This window comes from Ranitomeya imitator, chromosome 8 (assembly GCF_032444005.1).
Source record: "Ranitomeya imitator isolate aRanImi1 chromosome 8, aRanImi1.pri, whole genome shotgun sequence".
Classification (NCBI taxonomy): Eukaryota; Metazoa; Chordata; class Amphibia; order Anura; family Dendrobatidae; genus Ranitomeya; species Ranitomeya imitator.
Window position 1 is genome coordinate 138,639,857 of NC_091289.1, and position 20,787 is coordinate 138,660,643.

The 20,787-nt window shown below is 45.3% G+C and overlaps 1 protein-coding gene across 1 annotated transcript in view; it reads right to left on the reverse strand.

The window, feature by feature from the left end:
• The window catches only part of LOC138647994 (defense protein l(2)34Fc-like), a 43,792-nt gene extending 26,045 nt beyond the window's left edge, over window positions 1-17,747 (reverse strand). The window contains exon 1 of the mRNA XM_069737428.1: window positions 17,516-17,747. The gene's annotated coding sequence lies outside the window, so the exon portion shown is untranslated. The remainder of the gene's footprint in view (window positions 1-17,515) is intronic.
• Window positions 17,748-20,787: the final 3,040 nt, after the last annotated feature.

Consider the following 20,787-nt stretch of genomic DNA (forward strand, 5'->3'; position numbering starts at 1 on the left):
AGCTCTTATATAACCAACTAGATTGTGGCCCGATTCTAACGCATCGGGTATTCTAGAATATGCATGTCCCCGTAGTATATGCACAATGATGATTCCAGAATTCGCGGCAGACTGTGCTCGTCGCTGATTGGTCGAGGCAACCTTTATGACATCATCGTCGCCATGGCAACCATTATGACATCATCGTCGCTGTGCCCGTTGCTGATTGGTCGAGGCCTGGCGGCCTCGACCAATCAGACGCGGGATTTCTACGTCCTTTATGATATCATCGTCGCTGTGCCCGTCGCTGATTGGTCGAGGCCTGGTGGCCTCGACCAATCAGAGATGCGGGATTTCTACATCGATGCTGTGCCGGTCTCTGATTGGTCGAGGCCTGGCGGCCTCGACCAATCAGAGAGCCGGGATTTCCAGGACAGACAGACAGACAGACAGACAGACGGAAAAACCCTTAGACAATTATATATATAGACTAGATTGTGGCCCGATTCTAACGCATCGGGTATTCTAGAATATGCATGTCCCCGTAGTATATGGACAATGATGATTCCAGAATTCCCGGCAGACTGTGCCCGTCGCTGATTGGTCGAGGCAACCTTTATGACATCATCGTCGCCATGGCAACCATTATGTCATCTACGTCGATACTGTGCCCGTCGCTGAATCAGAAACGTGAGATGTCTACATCCTTTATGACATCATCGTCGCTGTGCCCGTTGCTGATTGGTCGAGGCCGCCTGGCGGCCTCGACCAATCAGACGCGGGATTTCTACGTCCTTTATGACATCATCGTCGCTGTGCCCGTTGCTGATTGGTCGAGGCCTGGCGGCCTCGACCAATCAGAGAGCCAGGATTTCCAGGACAGACAGACAGACAGACAGACGGAAAAACCCTTAGACAATTATATATATAGATATGTACTCTCATATAACTAATATGTACTGTCATATAATCAAAATGTACTCTCAGTTTGTACTCTCACATAACCAGTATGTACTCACATATAATCATAATGCACTCTCATGTACACAGTATGTACTTACATATAGTCAGTATGTACTCTTATGTAACCAATATGTACTCTCATGTAACCAATATGTACTCTTGTATTTATGAATCTGATTTAAGTTTAACAACTTACCGATGTATGATGTACGGGTACATCACATGCCGACTCCCTGATTGTGATGCAGGCTTTCACACTAAGTCTGTATCTTTTCCAGCAGATGGTATTATTTTGCCATCATCTGCCTCTAACAGCTATGAGTGTAGCAGATCTCCAACTGCGGATGTTAATATGTTAAATGCAGCTGTCAATCTCTGACAACGGCAGTTAAGACGCACCAGCACGGGGCATCATTCTATACACCTATAAGTATGCCCTTGACCTGATTGTGGTGTGCCAATGGGTTGCCATGACACCTGGTGGTCTGCTGAAGACCTCCATGCTTGTCTTGAGGGTTCTCCTGTGAAAGCCAGCTTTAAGTGATTTTCACTATACATAGCTTTGCTGGTGCACACTGGGATGACTTATGCCTTTTTTCACATGTACCCTATGTTATTTACATGTACCATTATTATTCACTTATTTATTTGCTGTAGGGTATATGCTCATTTTATTTTATTTTTTTGTTTTCTTCTTGGGTTTTGTCTGTCAAATGGCCATAGTGTGAACGTACTCTTACACTTTGCACATATACCAGCTTATAGTCCAGCTAATTTCTTTGGTTTTGTTATAATTGATAAAATACTTGCAGGTTCAAGTACTGTAAGGGGACTAATAAATACAGTGAAGGGTGAAAAAAGGTGTTTTAAAAAATATTAAAAAATAAAAGTTTAAATAACCGCCTTTTCCTCCATTAAAATTTAAGAAATAAAAACTAAAATTAAAGTGCACATAATTGGTATTTCTGCATTCATGAAAGTTTAATCTATCAAAATATAAAATAAATTAATCGGAGTGGTAAACAGTGTACAGAGAAAAAAAACAAAACTGCATAATTGTTGTTATACAACCCCTGGCAAAAATTATGAAATCACCGGCCTTGGAGGATGTTCATTCAGTTGTTTAATTTAGTAGAAAAAAAGCAGATCACAGACATGGCACAAAACTAAAGTCATTTCAAATGGCAACTTTCTGGCTATAAGAAACACTAAAAGAAATCAAGAACAAAAAATGTGGTAGCCAGTAATGGTTACTTTTTTTAAACCAAACATAGGGGGAAAATTATGGAATCACTCAATTCTGAGGTAAAAATTATGGAATCACCCTGTAAATTTTCATACCCAAAAATAACACCTGCATCAAACTAGATCTGCTCGTTAGTCTGCATCTAAAAAGGAGTGATCACACTTTGGAGAGCTGTTGCACCAAGTGGACTGACATGAATCATGGCTCTAACATGAGAGATGTCAATTGAAACAAAGGAAAGGATTATCAAACTCTTAAAAGAGGATAAATCATCACGCAATGTTGCAAAAGATGTTGGTTGTTCACAGTCAACTGTGTCTAAAATCTGGACCAAATACAAACAACATGGGAAGGTTGTTAAAGGCAAACATACTGGTAGACCAAGGAAGACATCAAAGCGTCAAGACCGGAAACTTAAAGCAATATGTCTCCAAAACAGGAAATGCACAACAAAACAAATGAGGAAAGCATGGGTGGAAACTGGAGTCAATGTCTGTGACCGAACTGTAAGAAACCGCCTAAAGGAAATGGGATTTACATACAGAAAAGGTAAACGAAAGCCATCATTAACACCTAAACAGAAAAAAAACAAGGTTACAATGGGCTAAGGAAAAGCAATCGTGGACTGTGGATGACTGGATGAAAGTCATATTCAGTGATGAATCACGAATCTGCATTGGGCAAGGTGATGATGCTGGAACTTTTGTTTGGTGCCATTGTAATGAGATTTATAAATATGACTGCCTGAAGAGAACATGTAAATTTCCACAGTCATTGATGATATGGAGCTGCATGTCAGGTAAAGGCACTGGGGAGATGGCTGTTATTACATCTTCAATAAATGCACAAGTTTATGTTGATATTTTGGACACTTTTCTTATCCCATCAATTGAAAGGATGTTTGGGGATGATGAAATCATTTTTCAAGATGATAATGCATCCTGCTATAGAGCAAAAACTGTGAAAACATTCCTTGCAAAAAGATACATAAGGTCAATGTCATGGCCGGCAAATAGTCCGGATCTCAATCCAAGTGAAAATCTTTGGTGGAAGTTGAAGAAAATGGTCCATGACAAGGCTCCAACCTGCAAAGCTGATCTGGCAACAGCAATTAGAGAAAGTTGGAGCCAGATTGATGAAGAGTCCTGTGTGACACTCATTAAGTCCATGCCTCAGAGACTGCAAGCTGTTATAAAAGCCAGAGGTGGTGCAACAAAATACTACTGAAGTTTTGGAGTGTTTTTTTTGTTTGTTTGATTTTCATGATTCCATAATTTTTTCCTCAGAATTGAGTGATTCTATAATTTTTTCCTCAGAATTGAGTGATTCCATACTTTTTCCCCTACGCTTGGTTAAAAAAAGTAACCATTACTGACTACCACATTTTTTGTTCTTGATTTCTTTTAGTGTTTCTTAAAGCCAGAAAGTTGCCATTTGAAATGACTTTAGTTTTGTGCCATGTCTGTGATCTGCTTTTTTTCTACAAATTTAAACAACTGAATGAAAATCCTCCAAGGCCAGGGATTCCATAATTTTTGCCAGGGGTTATAGCATGATGAAGAAGTTGATGAATTTGAAAACAGATAGATCTTAAAAATGCATATAATTTATTTAGTCTCCTGGATCATTCCACAACAGTCAGGAAGCCATAATACAGGTCCTTCTCAAAAAATTAGCATATAGTGTTAAATTTCATTATTTACCATAATGTAATAATTACAATTAAACTTTCATATATTATAGATTCATTATCCACCAACTGAAATTTGTCAGGTCTTTTATTGTTTTAATACTGATGATTTTGGCATACAACTCCTGATAACCCAAAAAACCTGTCTCAATAAATTAGCATATCAAGAAAAGGTTCTCTAAACGACCTATTACCCTAATCTTCTGAATCAACTAATTAACTCTAAACACATGCAAAAGATACCTGAGGCTTTTATAAACTCCCTGCCTGGTTCATTACTCAAAACCCCCATCATGGGTAAGACTAGCGACCTGACAGATGTCAAGAAGGCCATCATTGACACCCTCAAGCAAGAGGGTAAGACCCAGAAAGAAATTTCTCAACAAATAGGCTGTTCCCAGAGTGCTGTATCAAGGCACCTCAATGGTAAGTCTGTTGGAAGGAAACAATGTGGCAGAAAACGCTGTACAACGAGAAGAGGAGACCGGACCCTGAGGAAGATTGTGGAGAAGGACCGATTCCAGACCTTGGGGAACCTGAGGAAGCAGTGGACTGAGTCTGGTGTGGAAACATCCAGAGCCACCGTGCACAGGCGTGTGCAGGAAATGGGCTACAGGTGCCGCATTCCCCAGGTAAAGCCACTTTTGAGCTACAGAGAAGCAGCACTGGACTGTTGCTAAGTGGTCCCAAGTACTTTTTTCTGATGAAAGGAAATTTTGCATGTCATTCGGAAATCAAGGTGCCAGAGTCTGGAGGAAGACTGGGGAGAAGGAAATGCCAAAATGCCTGAAGTCCAGTGTCAAGTACCCACAGTCAGTGATGGTGTGGGGTGCCATGTCAGCTGCTGGTGTTGGTCCACTGTGTTTCATCAAGGGCAGGGTCAATGCAGCTAGCTATCAGGAGATTTTGGAGCACTTCATGCTTCCATCGGCTGAAATGCTTTATGGAGATGAAGATTTCATTTTTCAGCACGACCTGGCACCTGCTCACAGTGCCAAAACCACTGGTAAATGGTTTACTGACCATGGTATTACTGTGCTCAATTGGCCTGCCAACTCTCCTGACCTGAACCCCATAGAGAATCTGTGGGATATTGTGAAGAGAAAGTTGAGAGACGCAAGACCCAACACTCTGGATGAGCTTAAGGCCGCTATGGAAGCATCCTGGGCCTCCATAACATCTCAGCAGTGTCACAGGCTGATTGCCTCCATGCCACGCCGCATTGAAGCAGTCATTTCTGCCAAAGGATTCCCGACCAAGTATTGAGTGCATAACTGAACATTATTATTTGTTGGTTTTTTTGTTTGTTATTAAAAAACACTTTTATTTGATTGGATGGGTGAAATATGCTAATTTATTGAGACAGGTTTTTTGGGTTATCAGGAGTTGTATGCCAAAATCATCAGTATTAAAACAATAAAAGACCTGACAAATTTCAGTTGGTGGATAATGAATCTATAATATATGAAAGTTTAATTGTAATCATTACATTATGGTAAATAATGAAATTTAACACTATATGCTAATTTTTTGAGAAGGACCTGTATAGGTAATACAGGCAACTTGACAATCCAGGGGGCTGGGAGTGAAAGGGTAAAAGTTTTGAAGGGAACATAGTCAAATACACTGTGTATGTGCCAGATATTTGATTGGTCAATGGTAGTGTTGAGCGATACCTTCCGATACCCAGAAGTATCGGTATCGGATTGGATCGGCCGATATCCCAAAAATATTGGATCTCGCCAATACTGATACCCGATACCAATGCAAGTCAATGGGACAAAAATATCGGAATGTAAATAAGCCCTTTCTGTCCTTAAACATTCTGTATTGGAGGGGGGAAGAGTGTGGGCGGTGTGTGGGCGGTGCGTGGGCAGACACTGTGAGTTTCTGTGCGTGCGGGGTCTGTGCGGGCCTGCCAGGGATGTGTACCTGCCTACTGGGGCTCTCTGGGGTCTGTGCGGCGTGCGGGGTGTCTCTGTGGTGGGCGGGGTCTCTGTGCGGTGGGCGGGGTCTCTACGGGGCGTGCGGGGGTCTCTGCCGGCCATGCGGGGGTCTGTGCGGGGCGTGTGGGGAATGCAGGAGTCTCTGCGGGGCGTGCGGGGGTCTGTGCGGGCATGCGGGGGTCTCTGCGGTGGACGGGGTCTCTGTGCGGCGTGCGGGGGTTTCTGCCGGCCGTGCGGGGGTCTGTGGCGGCCATGCGGGGGTCTGTGCGGGGTGTGCGGGGGTCTGTGCGGGGGTCTCTGCCGGCCGTGCGGGGGTCTGTGCGGGGCGTGCGGGGGTCTGTGCGGGGGTCTCTGCCGGCCATGCGGGGGTCTGTGCGGGGCGTGCGGGGGTCTCTGCAGCAGGCAGGGTCTCTGTGTGGCGTGTGGGGGTCTCTGCCGGCCATGCGGGGGTCTGTGCGGGGTGTGCGGTTCTGGGCGGGGGTCACTGTGGCGGGCGGGGTCTCTGTGCGGCATGTGGGGGTCTCTGCCAGCTGTGCGGGGGTCTGTGTGGGGCGTGCGGGGATCTCTGTGGTGGGCGGGGTCTCTGTGCGGCGTGCGGGGGTCTCTGCCGGCCGTGCGGGGGTCTGTGCGGGGCGTGCAGGGGTCTCTGCGGCGGGCAGGGTCTCTGTGCGGCGTGCGGGGGTCTCTGCTGGCCATGCGGGGGTCTGTGTGGGGTGTGCGGGGGTCTGGGCGGGGGTCTCTGCGGCGGGCGGGGTCTCTGTGCGACGTGTGGGGGTCTCTGCCAGCCATGCGGGGGTCTGTGTGGGGCGTGCGGGGATCTCTGCGGTGGGCGGGGCCTCTGTGCAGCGTGCGGGGGTCTCTGCCGGCCGTGCGGGGGTCGGTGCGGCGTGCGGGGTGTCTCTGTGGCGGGGTCTCTGTGCGGTGGGCGGGGTCTCTACGGGGCGTGCGGAGGTCTCTGCCGGCCGTGCGTGGATCTGTGCGGGGCGTGTGGGGAATGCAGGAGTCTCTGCGGGGCGTGCGGGGGTCTGTGCGTGTCGTGCGGGGGTCTCTGCGGCGGGCGGGGTCTCTGCCAGCCATGCGGAGGTCTCTGCCGGCTGTGCGGGGGTCTGTGCGGGGGTCTGTGCGGGGCATTTGGGGGTCTGTGCGGCGGGCGGGGTCTCTGTGCGGTGTGCGGGGGTCTCTGCTGGCCGTGCGGGGGTCTGTGCGACGATCTGTACGGGGCGTGCAGGGGTCTGTGCGGGGGTCTGTCCGGGTTGTGCGGGGGTCTGTGTGGGGTCTCTGCGGCATGTCTCAGTGCGGGCATCGTCCGATGGGACTACAAGTCCCATCGGACGATGCCTGCTACACTGACAGTGATTGACACATTAGCCAATAATGGGACAGTAGTAGTCCCATCATCCGGCTAATGTGGTGAATGAAAAAAAAAAAAATACTCCATACATACTCCATACATACTCCATACAGTACATTCATACATTACATCCATGACATACAGTACATTAAACATAGAGTTCATACTCACCATTACTTGTCATTTTGATCCCCGAAGCCAGTGTCATCTGTAAAAAAGGTGAAAAAAACAAACAACCAATATACTACCTGTTCGCAGAAATCCACAAGTGTCCCACGACGATCTCCCATGGAGAACAGCAGCAACAGCTGTTGCAACCGCTCTCCAGGGGCCCCAGAAACACAATGATGGGAGGAAGGGATTCCTCCGCCGCTGTAAAAAAAAATAGTCCCTAGCCTCACTTATGGCATTGCTGCATGAGAAATTTTCCCACGCAGCAATTGCCGTAAAGTAAGACTTTGAACTTTAGTAACCTCAGGGATACACTGCAGGAGCCATTGTCTCCTGTCAGTGTGTCACTGAGGGTCCTATAGAGCAGTGACATCACCTGATGTCACTGTTCTATAGGGGAGATCGTTGTGGGACACTCGTTATTAATTGGACTACGGCAGACAGGTAGTATACGGTTTATTATTTTACGTTTTTTGCAGGCGCTGAAGTATGGTAAGTATGGTTAAATGAAGAATATTAAAATACTTTTTTCTGAATGTGTACGTGTTTTATTAACCCTCTCTTACTAGTGGATTAATAATGGATAGGCGTCTTATTGACGCCTCTCCGTTATTAACCCGGCTTAATGTCACCTTACAATAGCAAGGTGACATTAACCCCTTATTACCCCATATCCCACCACTACACGGGAGTGGGAAGAGAGGGGCAAAGTGCCGGAATTGGCGCCATTTCTGGGGCGGCTGCGGACTGGTATTTGTAGCCGAGGGGGGGGGGGTAATATCCATGGCCCCTCTCTAGGCTATGAATATCAGCCCGCAGCTGTCTGCGTAGCCTTTCTGGCTATAAAATATAGGGGGACCACGCAGACAGCTGCGGGCTGATATTATAGCAGGCTACAAATATTGGCCCCCGGCCGTCGGCTTTCCCCCTCTGGCGCAGAAAATTGCGCGGGAGCCCACGCCATTTTTTTCCGCTTTCTTTTTTTTTTTTTTAAATTCAACGCTCATTAAGGCCTTTTTCACTCTTGCGTCGGTATGGATCCGTCGCTATGCGTCGGGCCGACGTACCAACGCACGTTGTGACATTTGTGCACGACGTGGGCAGCGTATGCAGTTTTTCAACGCATTCGCTGCCCATTCTGAAGTGAGGAGGGGGCGGAGTTTCTGCCATGCATACGCGGTAGAAAATGGCGGGCGCGACGGACAAAAAAACCTTCACTTGAACATTTTTTCGTGCCCAAGGTCCGCCAAAACATGACAGATCCGTTGCACGACGGACGCAACGTGTCGACATCCGTCGCGATCCATCGCTAATACAAGTCTTTGGGTAAAACGCATCCTGTATATAGATGAACAGATCCACAGGGCTACAAGGATCCCAAGAAACAGCCTCCTGGATTACAAACTGAGAGAGGATAACAACAGGGTACCTCTTGTGGTCACATACAACCCCCACATGAGCATCCTAAGAAAAATTGGTGCTGATCTCCAACCCATATTCCACAGAGACCACAAATTGAAAGACATATTCCCAGAACTACCACTTCTCGCCTACAAACAGCCCCCCAACTTAAGGAATCTCCTTGTCAGAAGTGACCTCTCATCACCACCAGTGACTGGCACATTCCCCTGTAACGATAAAAAATGCAAAACTTGTACCCACATATTACCAACAAATATAGTCCACGTACCAAACACAAATCAGGACTATAAGGTCACGGACTCCTTTACATACTCCAACGTGGTGTACATGATACAATGTACAAGGTGCCCTGGAAGTATTTATATTGGGAAAACTATGCAAAAACTACAAACTAGGATGAATCTACACAGACACACAATCAGGAATGAAGTGGAATAGTGGGAAAACATTTCTCTGGACCTGGACACAGTATGACAGATTTTAAAGTCTTAATACTAAAAGGTCACTTTAAGGATGACAGGGAAAGAAAAAATTGGGAGTTCAAACTGATGAAGATGTTCAGTTCTTTAACATTAGGACTCAATTCAACACCTATATTTATGAGTCACTACATGGATACCATTCACACCTCCACCAGACAGACTCCAGATAACTAAAGGCCCCTTCACATTAAGTGACGCTGCAGCGATACCGACAACGATCCGGATCGCTGCAGCGTCGCTGTTTGGTCGCTGGAGAGCTGTCACACAGACCGCTCTCCAGCGACCAACGATGCCGGTAACCAGGGTAAACATCGGGTAACTAAGCGTAGGGCCGCGCTTAGTAACCCGATGTTTACCCTGGTTACCATCCTAAAAGTAAAAAAAACAAACAGTACATACTTACCTAACGCTGTCTGTCCCCGGCGCTCTGCTTCTCTGCACTCCTCCTGTACTGGCTGTGAGCACAGTGGCCGGAAAGCAGAGCGGTGACGTCACCGCTCTGCTTTCCGGCTGACCGACGCTCACAGCCAGTACAGGAGGAGTGCAGAGCACAGCGCCGGGGACAGACAGCGGTAGGTAAGTATGTACTGTTTGTTTTTTTTACTTTTAGGATGGTAACCAGGGTAAACATCGGGTTACTAAGCGCGGCCCTGCGCTTAGTTACCCGATGTTTACCCTGGTTACCAGTGAAGACATCGCTGGATCGGTGTCACACACGCCGATCCAGCGATGTCCACGGGAGATCCAGCGACGAAATAAAGTTCTGGACTTTGTTCAGCGACCAACGATGGCACAGCAGGGGCCTGATCGTTGGTCGCTGTCACACATAGCGATTTCCTTAACGATATCGTTGCAACGTCACCAAAAGCAACGATATCGTTACCGATATCGTTATGTGTGAAGGTACCTTAAGAACATTAATCCCACTGCCTCTCCATTTGTAAGAAAATGCCTAATTTGATTTCCTTGGCTTATCACACCTCCCACCCCCTGAACAAATGTCTTGCAGTATCATTTAAATGTTGTGCTCTTTTCTTATTAATCTATTTGTAATCCTGCCTGAAGAAGGAGCCTTTGTGCTCTGAAAGCTTGCAAACATATTAATTTCTGGTTAGCCAATAAAGCTATCACTCCTAGAATACTTTGGTCATCATTGGGCAGAAAAGTATTCACATTGATACAATAGAAAAACAGAACTTAATATTTGGTACAGAAACCATTGTTTGCAATGACAGAAGTCAGACATTTCTTTTAGTTCTTGACCAAGCTTGCACACACTACAGCAGGGATTTTGGCCCACTCCTCCATACAGATCTTTCAGTTTTCGAGGCTGTCACTGGGCAACATTGAGTTCAGTACCCTCCAAAGATTTTCTATTAGGTTCAGGTCTGGAGACTGGCTAGACCACTCCAGGACCTTGAAATGCTTCTTTCGGAGCCACTCCTCAGTTGCCCTGACTGTGTGTTTTGGGTCACTGTCATGCTGGGACCCAGCCACGACCCATCTTCAAAGCTTCTACTGAGGGACGGAGGTTGTTAGCCAAGATCTCATGATACATGAGCCCATCCATTCGCCCTTCAATACGGTTATGATGTTTTCCCCACCATGTTCCATAGTTGGATGGCATTCTTGGAGTTGTACTCATCCTTCTTCTTCCTCCAAACACAGCGAGTGGAGTTAATACTAAAAAGTTCTATTTTGGTCTCATCTGACCACATGACTTTCTCACATGCCTCCTCTCGATCATCCAGATGGTCAATGGTAAACTTCAAATGGGCCTGGACATGTGCTAGTGTGAGCAGGGGGACCTTGCGTGCCCTGAAGGATTTTAATCCATGACAGTGTAGTGTGTTACTAACGGTAATGTAAGAGACTGTGGTCCCAGCTCTCTTCAGGTCATTGACCAGGTCCCCTTTGTAGTTTTGGGCTAATTCCTGACCTTTCTTTGAATCATCCTTACCCCACGAGCTGAGATGTTGCATGGAGCCCCAGACCGAGAAGGATTGACAGTCATCTTGTGTTTCTTCCATTTTCTAATAATTGCGCAAGCAGTTGTTGCCTCTCACCAAGCTGCTTGCCTATTGTCCTGTAGCCCATCCCAGCCTTGTGTAGGTCTACAATTTTGTTCCTGGTGTCCTTAGACAGCTCTTTGGTCTTGGTCATGGTGGAGAGGTTGGAGTGTGATTGATTGTCAGGTGTCTTTTATACAGTTGTCAGGGATCCCTTCTCCGTGATGAGTCCTGGAGCTAATAATACTAATAAAAATATGTCTATCACTCATAAGGTTCACACACCTTTTGGCTATGGATTCTTTTAGAACATTCAAGGTTCAACTTGTTAAAGTTTTATACTTTAATAGCAAAAAGTTCAATGCTTACAATAAGAAAAAGGTATAAAAATATGATAATAAAAAGACATACAACTTATGCAACCAATGTCAAAATAAACAGGAGAAAACTTACAGAAATTATCTAACTGGTAGTTGCTTTCTGCTCCCTGAGGGAAGGAAGAAGGTAGATTGGATCACATCAGCTTCTCAGGCTGCCCCCATTATGTGAACACAATTCTCTGTCTGCAGCCTAAATTTGTAACTTTGGTCTGAGGTCAGGTTTCTAGACCGACCTCCAAGGTTAATATCATAATTGCGGTCTGTTTGATTGGGCACGGCCGCTCTACTAATGAATATATATTGTTTTCCTCTGGAGACACGTGTGAGATGGTTCCCAGGGATAGCTTCCCTCAGGCCGCAATTTAGCATCTCCCCTCCAAGACCTAGAAGGTGCCAAATGTTGCTTTTCTTTTCGGCCCTAGCTAGACCTCCTGGTGAGATCTGGAGACAAAATTTCCACTATTCCCAAGGAAGTACCTATTAAGGCCGGTTTCACACGTCAGTGGCTCCGGTACGTGAGGTGACAGTTTCCTAACGTACCTGAGCCACTGACACACGTACACACATTAAAATCAATGCATCTGTGCAAATGTCATTGATTTTTTGCGGACCGTGTCTCCGTGTGCCAAACACAGAGACATGTCAGTGTTCGTGGGAGCGCATGTATTACACGGACTCTTAACCCCTTCCCGACCTTTGATGCACCGTATGCGTCATGTGCCAATCCGACCTGTGACGCAGCATATGCGTCATAGCCGGATTGGGCTCCTGCAGACCGGGTGAAAGGGTTAACTGTAATTTCACCCGGCCTGCAGGGACAGGGGGAGTGGTACTTTAGCCCCGGGGGCTGGCTTCACCCCCCCCCCCCCGTGGCTACGATCGCTCTGATTGGCTGTTGAAAGTGACGTTTCACTTTCACTTTCAATCAGAGCGATAGTAATATTTCACCAATGAAAATTGGTGAAATATTACAATCCAGCCACGGCCGATGCTGCAATAGCATCAGCCATGGCTGGAGATCGTGATCTGACCCCCCCACCCCACCAATCGCCTCCCCTCCGGTCCTCCATCCGGTCAAATGCTCTCCTCCGCCCTCCTGTCCGCCCCCCCGCTGTCTGCTCCCCCCACTGTCTGCTCCCCCCCACCCTTATACTTACCGATCTGTGTCCCTCCCAGTGTCCATCCGGCTGTTCGATGGGCGCCGCCATCTTCCAAAATGGCGGGCGCATCATGCGCAGTGCGCCTGCTGAATCTGCCGGCCGGCAGATTCGTTACGGGTACATTTTGATCGCTGTGATAGGTTCTATCTCAGCGATCAAAATAAAAAAAATAATAAATACCCCCCCCCCTTTATCACCCCCATAGGTAGGAACAAAAATAAAATAAAGAAATTTTTTTTTCTTTGCCCCACTAGGGTTAGGGTTAGGGTTAGTTCACACTGCGTCTAAGCAGTCCGTTAGACTGACTACGTTACACCACAGCATAAACGCGGTGTAACGTAGTCCGTTACAGCCGCCATTGACAGGAATGTCGGACGCATCACTAGCGCACGCCCACAATGGGCGTACGCTAGGGATGTGCCGTCATTGAGTGACGGACCCGGAGGCGCGGGCTTCAGCATTTCCGGGTCCGTCACTGCTAGCGCAGATAGAGCTAGCAGATGCTCTATCTGCGCTAGCGCGATGCAAACGTCGGCACTTGCGCTAGCAGCAGCCCGTTAGCGTATGTGCTGAACGGGCTGCTGCTAGCGCAATGTGAACCTGGCCTTAGGGTTAGGGTTTGGGTTACAGCTAGAATTAGGGTTAGAACTAGGGTTAGGGTTAGAATTAAGCTATGTGCACACAGTGCGGATTTGGCTGCGGATCTGCAGCAGATTTGGCTGCGGATCCGCAGCGGATTGGCCGCTGTGGATTCGTATCAGTTTTCCATCAGGTTTACAGTACCATGTAAACCTATGGAAAACCAAATCCGCTGTGCCCATGGTGCGGAAAATACCGCGCGGAAACGCTGTGTTGTATTTTCCGCAGCATGTCAATTCTTTGTGCGGATTCCGCAGCGTTTTACACCTGTTCCTCAATAGGAATCCACAGGTGAAATCCGCACAAAAAACACTGGAAATCTGCGGTAAATCCGCAGGTAAAATGCAGTGCCTTTTACCTGCGGATTTTTCAAAAATGGTGCGGATAAATCTCACACGACTCCGCAACGTGGGCACATAGCCTTAGGGTTAGGGTTGGAATTAGGGCAAGGGTTGGAAATAGGGTTAAGATTAGCCTGTGGTTAGGGTTATGGTTAGGGTTGGGATTAGGGTTAGGATTAGGGTTGGGATTAGGGTTACGGGTGTGTTGGGGTTAGGGTTGTGGTTAGGGGTGTGTTGGGGTTAGGGTTGTGATTAGGGTTATGGCTACAGTTGGGATTAGGGCTAGGAGTGTGTTGGGGTTAGTGTTGGAGTTAGAATTGAGGGGTTTCCACTGTTACGGCACATCAGGGGTCTCCAAACGCAACATGGCGCCACCATTGATTCCAGTCAATCTTGCATTCAAAAAGTCAAATGGTGCTCCCTCCCTTCTGAGCCCCGACGTGCGCCCAAACAGTGGTTTACCCCCACACATGGGATACCAGCATACTCAGGACAAACTGGGCAACAATTATTGGGGTCCAATTTCTCCTGTTACCCTTGTGAAAATAAAAAATTGCTTGCTAAAACATCATTTTTGAGGAAAGAAACATGATTTTTTATTTTCACGGCTCTGCGTTGTAAACTTCTGTGAAATACTTGGGGGTTCAAAGTGCTCACCACATAACTAGATAAGTTCCTTGGGGGGTCTAGTTTCCAAAATGTGGTCACTTGTGGGGGGTTTCTACTGTTTAGGCACATCAGGGGCTCTGCAAATGCAACATGATGCCCGCAGACCATTACATCAAGTCTGCATTTCAAAAGTCACTACTTCAATTCCGAGCCCCGACGTGTGCCCAAACAGTGGTTTACCCCCACATATTGGGTATCAGTGTACTTAGGACAAACTCGGCAACAACTATTTGGGTCCAACTTCTCCTTTTACCCTTGTGAAAATAAAAATTGCTTGCTAAAACATCATTTTTGAGGAAAGAAACATGATTTTTTATTTTCACGGCTCTGCGTTGTAAACTTCTGTGAAGCACTTGGGGGTTCAAAGTGCTCACCACATATCTAGATAAGTTCCTTGGGGGGTCTAGTTTCCAAAGAGGGGTCACTTGTGGTTTTTTTTTACTGTTTATCCACATCAGAGGCTCTGCAAACGCAACCTGACGCCCGCAGACCATTACATCAAAGTCTGCATTTCAAAAGTCACTACTTCCCTTCCGAGTCCCGACGTGTGCCCAAACAGTGGTTCCCCCCACATATGGGGTATCAGCATACTCAGGACAAACTGGACAACAACTTTTAGGGTCCAATTTCTCCTGTTACTCTTGTGAAAATAAAAAATTGTGGGCTAAAAAATAATTTTTGAGGAAAGAAAAATGATTTTTTATATTCATGGCTCTGCGTTATAAACTTCTGTGAAGCACTTGAGGGTTTAAAGTGGTCACCACACATCTAGATTAGTTCCTTGGGAGGTCTAGTTTCCAAATTGGGGTCACATGTGGGGAAGCTCCAATGTTTAGGCACACAGGGGCTCTCCAAACGCGACATGGTGTCAGCTAACGATTGGAGCTAATTTTTCATTCAAAAAGTCAAATGGCGCTCCTTCCCTTCTGAGCCCTACCGTGTGCCCAAACAGTGGTTTACCCCCACATATGAGGTATCAGTGTACTCAGGAGAAATTGCCCAATACATTATAGGATCCATTTTATCCTGTTGCCCATGTGGAAATGAACAAATTGAGGTGGCTAAAAGAAATTTTTTGTGAAAAAAAAAGTACTTTTTCATTTTTACGGATCAATTTGTGAAGCACCTGGGGGTTCAAAGTGCTCACTATGCATCTAGATAAGTTCCTTGGGGGGGGTCTAGTTTCCAAAATGGGGTCACATGTGGGGAAGCTCCAATGTTTAGGCACACAGGGGCTCTCCAAACGCGACATGGTGTCCGCTAATGATTGGAGCTAATTTTTCATTCAAAAGTCAAATGGCGCTCCTTCCTTTCTGAGCCCTGCCGTGTGCCCAAACAGTGGTTTGTGACCATATATAAGGTATCGATGTACTCAGGAGAAATTGCCCAACACATTTTAGGATCCATTTTATCCTGTTACCCATGTGAAAATGAAAAAATTGAGGCTAAAAAATTTTTTGTGAAAAAAAAGTACTTTTTCATATTTACGGATCAATTTGTGAAGCACCTGGGGGTTCAAAGTGCTCACTATGCATCTAGATAAGCTCCTTGGGGGTCTAGTTTCCAAAATGGGGTCACTTGTGGGGGAGCTCCAATGTTTAGGCACACAGGGGCTCTCCAAACACGACATGGTGTCCGCTAAAGATTGGAGCCAATTTTTCATTGAAAAAGTCAAGTGGCGCTCCTTCCCTTCCGAGCCCTGTCGTGCGCCCAAACAGTGGTTCCCCCCCACATATGGGGTATCGGTGTACTCAGGACAAATTGTACAATAAAGTTTGGGGTCCAGTTTCTCTTTTTACCCTTGGGAAAATAAGAAAATTGTTGCTAAAACATAATTTTCTAACTAAAAAGTTAAATGTTCATTTTTTCCTTCCATGTTGCTTCTGCTGCTGTGAAGCACCTGAAGGGTTAATAAACTTCTTGAATGTGGTTTTGAGTACCTTGAGGGGTGCAGTTTTTAGAATGGTGTCACTTTTGGGTATTTTCAGCCAAATAGACCCCTCAAACTGACTTGAAATGTGAGGTGGTCCCTAAAAAAAATGGTTTTGTAAATTTTGCTGTAAAAATGAGAAATCGCTGGTCAAATTCTAACCCTTATAACTTCCTAGCAAAAAAGAAATTTGGTTCCAAAATTGTGCTGATGTAAAGAAGACATGTGGATAATGTTATTTATTAACTATTTTGTGTCACATAACTCTCTCGTTTAACGGAATAAAAATTCAAAATTTGAAAATTGCAAAATTTTCAAAATTTTAGCCAAATTTCCATTTTTTTCACAAATAAACGCAAAAATTATCGACTTAAATTTACCACTAACATGAAGCCCAATATGTCACGAAAAAACAATCTCAGAACCGCTAGGATTCGTTGAAGCGTTCCTGAGTTATTACCTCATAAAGGGACACTGGTCAGAATTACAAAAAACGGCCAGGTCTTTAAGGTCAAAATAGGCTGGGTCATGAAGGGGTTAAAGTCAATGGGTCCGTGTAAAACACGTTCCGTACACGGAACATATTCCCATCCATTGGTTGAACTTGATGAACATGTCACCGTTTTCAGTTATACTATGTAACTATATGTAACGTGCAATGTGAGACAGTAAAAAGCTGTTTTATGGCAGTAACCAGGCTCTGACTGGCGCACAGGAGAACAGGAAAATCCTCCGGTGGGCCCCCTTGTAGGAATGGGCTCTCCACCTATTTGAGCAGTAGTTGGCACTATACATTTGTTTCACTATATATAGAAAATGGCATCATCTCAACATTCATTTAACCTACTACCCCACTTATAATTATATTGAAACATAGGCAAATTTGTGAATGAGGGTAATGTGATACTTGCATGTATCTGAACAGTGGGCCACCAGAGTCAATGTTACTGGTGGGCCCTTGGCACCCCAGTCTGGCACTAGCAGTAACAGACCCCATTACCTTGTGAGCTGGTTCCACATCTTATCCACACATAAGCATACATGTTCACTATCATTCCTTAACAATATTATCACATTCATAGCCTAATACTTTATAAAGTTACATGCACCCTTGCACCCTTGATGGAAGTTACTCACCTCCCGGAGCTCAGAGTATAAATCCTTTACTTGCACTGATTGTACATTCAGTTTTGGCAATTTCCCTTCTGCTCTTCTCCACCCTCTAGAAAACGTGTGATCTTTCACAAGAAGCTTTTCGGTAACTTCCTATCATTGTGAAATCCAAACACGTGGAAACTACAAAGCAGAAAACAATAAACCTCACACCTAAACATTAATCACCGAGTACGGACTTGTCATAACGAATAAATATTTAATCTGTGAACTGATGCGTTAAACCATGTAAAGTAATGGTCCAGGCCATTAAATGAACGCCTATCCGCTATGTACAAGCTGATTGGCGGCTGTTTACTGGCCTGTTCAGACTGTCTGACAAACATTCATCAATCTGATCATTGTGTGTGCAGAGATTATCATGTTATCAACAGCACATCTGCTGGTTATGCAGAGCTATGTGCTGCCGATAAGGGCTTGTTCACACTACTGTATTTTCAATTCAAGTGCTGTCCATTATTATTATTATTATTATTATTATTATTATTATTATTATTATTATTGCGCCATTTATTCCATGGTGCTTTACATGTGAGGAGGTGTATACATAATAAAACATTAAACATTAAAACATGGACTGAACTAGGACCAATTTTATTCAATGAGGCAGTGTAGATGAGTGATTTTTTTCAATGACCAAATTTGCGTGTGAAAAATCGTAGCCTGCACTAATTTCTTCTGTAAGTCAAATGTGACTCACGCAGTCAAATAAATCAGATGCCATGTAGTAACGCATAGATTTTTACAGATACATTGTAATCCTGTAACATAGCAAACTGTAAGGCTATGTGAACACGTCCGAATTGCCGTGGCAATTCCGCAACTGTGTCGCAGGTAAAACGAATGCGGAATTGGCATGCATTTTCCTGCTAAACACTAGCGTTTTACAAGCGTAATTAGCTTGCAGAATGCTAGCGTTTTCCAAGCGATCTGTAGCATCGCTTGGAAAACTGATTGACAGGTTGGCCACACTTGTCAAACATAGTGTTTGACAAGTGTGACCAACTTTATACTACACTGCGTGCAGAATTATTAGGCAAGTTGTATTTTAGAGGATTATTTTTATTATTGATCAACAACTATGTTTTCAATCAATCCAAAAGACTCATAAATATCAAAGCTTAATATTTTTGGAAGTTGGAGTGTTTTTTTTTTTTTTAGATTTGGCTATCTTAGGAGGATATCTATTTGTGCAGGTAACTATTACTGTGCAGAATTATTAGGCAACTTAATAAAAACCAAATATATTCCCATCTCACTTGTTTATTTTCACCAGGTAAACCAATATAACTGCACAAAATATAGAAATAAACATTTGTGACATGCAAAAACAAAATCCCCCAAAAATAGTGCCCAATATAGCCACCTTTCTTTATGATGACACTCAAAAGCCTTCCTTCCATAGATTCTGTCAGTTGCTTGATCTGTTTAGGGCTCATTTCCACTTGCGAGAAAAATGGATGAGTGCAATCCGATAAAAATCGGATTGCACTCGGACCAATATTATTCAATGGGTGACATCTCATCTGCGATTCTTTTCTCAGCTGAAATCGGACTGAGAAAAAAATCGCAGCATGCTGCGTATTGCTGCGATTCTCGGACGAGACTCGCCAATGTAAGTCAATGGGTGCGAGAAAAAAATCACACAGCACTCGGACCATGCGTAAAATCACACTGACAGGTTAGAATAGAATACATATATACACATAGAATAGGTATATATACATATATATATGTCAGTGAGACACCTATATATATATATATATATATATATATATATATATATACCATATATACTCGAGTATAAGCCGACCCCCCTACTTTTGCCACAAAAAACTGGGAAAACTTATTGACTCGAGTATAAGCCTAGGGTAGGAAATGCAGCAGCTACCGGTGAATTTCAAAAATAAAAATAGATGCTCCATACCGTTCATTATTGCCCCATAGATGCTCCATATAAAGCTGTGCCATATATAATGCTCCATACTGTTCATTATTGCCCCATAGATGTGCCATAGAAAGCTCTGCCATATAGTGTTCTTCCCCTGTTCATTATTGCTCCATAGATGTGCCATAGAAAGCTCTGCCATATAGTGCTCTGCACCGTTCATTATGATCCCATAGATGTGCCATAGAAAGCTGTGCTACCGGTATATATAATGCTGCGGCTGCTGCAATAAAAAAAAAATGCCATACTCACCTCTCTTGCTTGCAGCTCCCAGCGTCCGGTCCCGCGGCGTCTCTCTGCACTGACTGTTCAGGCAGAGGGCGGCGCGCACACTATATGCATCATCGCGCACTCTGACCTGCACAGTCAGTGCGGAGAGACGCCAGGAAGATGGAGCGGCGCCCCGGCGTGTGGAACGCGGACAGGTGAATTTGTAATACTTACCTGCTCTCGGCGTCCGGCTCCTTCTCCCGGACAGCTGGTCTTCAGTGCCCAGCCTCTTCCTCTATCAGCGGTCACCGTTACCGCTCATTAGAGAAATGAATATGCGGCTCCACCCCTATGGGAGTGGAGTCCATATTCATTTCTCTAATGAGCGGTCCCATGTGACCGCTGAACAGGGGAAGAGCTGCGGCACCCGGAGACCGTGGGACTGCAGGGACAGCGCCAGGAGCCCCGGAAGCAGGTAAGTATGCCTCAGCCCTCTCTCCCCCTCACCCGCCGACCCCACCGCCGACCGTGACTCGAGTATAAGCCGAGAGGGGCACTTTCAGCCCAAAAATTTGGGCTGAAAATCTCGGCTTATACTCGATATATTGTATATATATTTATATTTCATACAGCGCTAGATAGCAGAAAAGCCGGTAATTCAATTGCCGGCTTTTGCTATCTGCTTCACAAACCCGACAGGATATGAGACATGGTTTACATATAGCAAACCAGTTCATATCCCTTATTTTTTTACATATTCCTCACTACTAATGTAAGAAGTGTCTTTGTGTAAAATTTGGTGGGTCTAGCTGTTACAATAAAGGGTTAAATAACGGAAAAAATTAGCGTGGGCTCCCGCCCAATTTTCTCCGCCACAGTGGTAAAGCCAGTGACTGAGGGCAGATATTAATAGCCTAGAGAGAGACCATGGATATTGCCCTCCCCCCGGCTAAAAACATCTGCCCCCAGCCACCCCAGAAAAGAAACATCTGTAAGATGCGCCTATTCTGGCACTTGGCCACTCTCTTCCCACTCCCCTGTAGTGGTAGGATATGGGGTAATAAAGGGTTAATGTCAC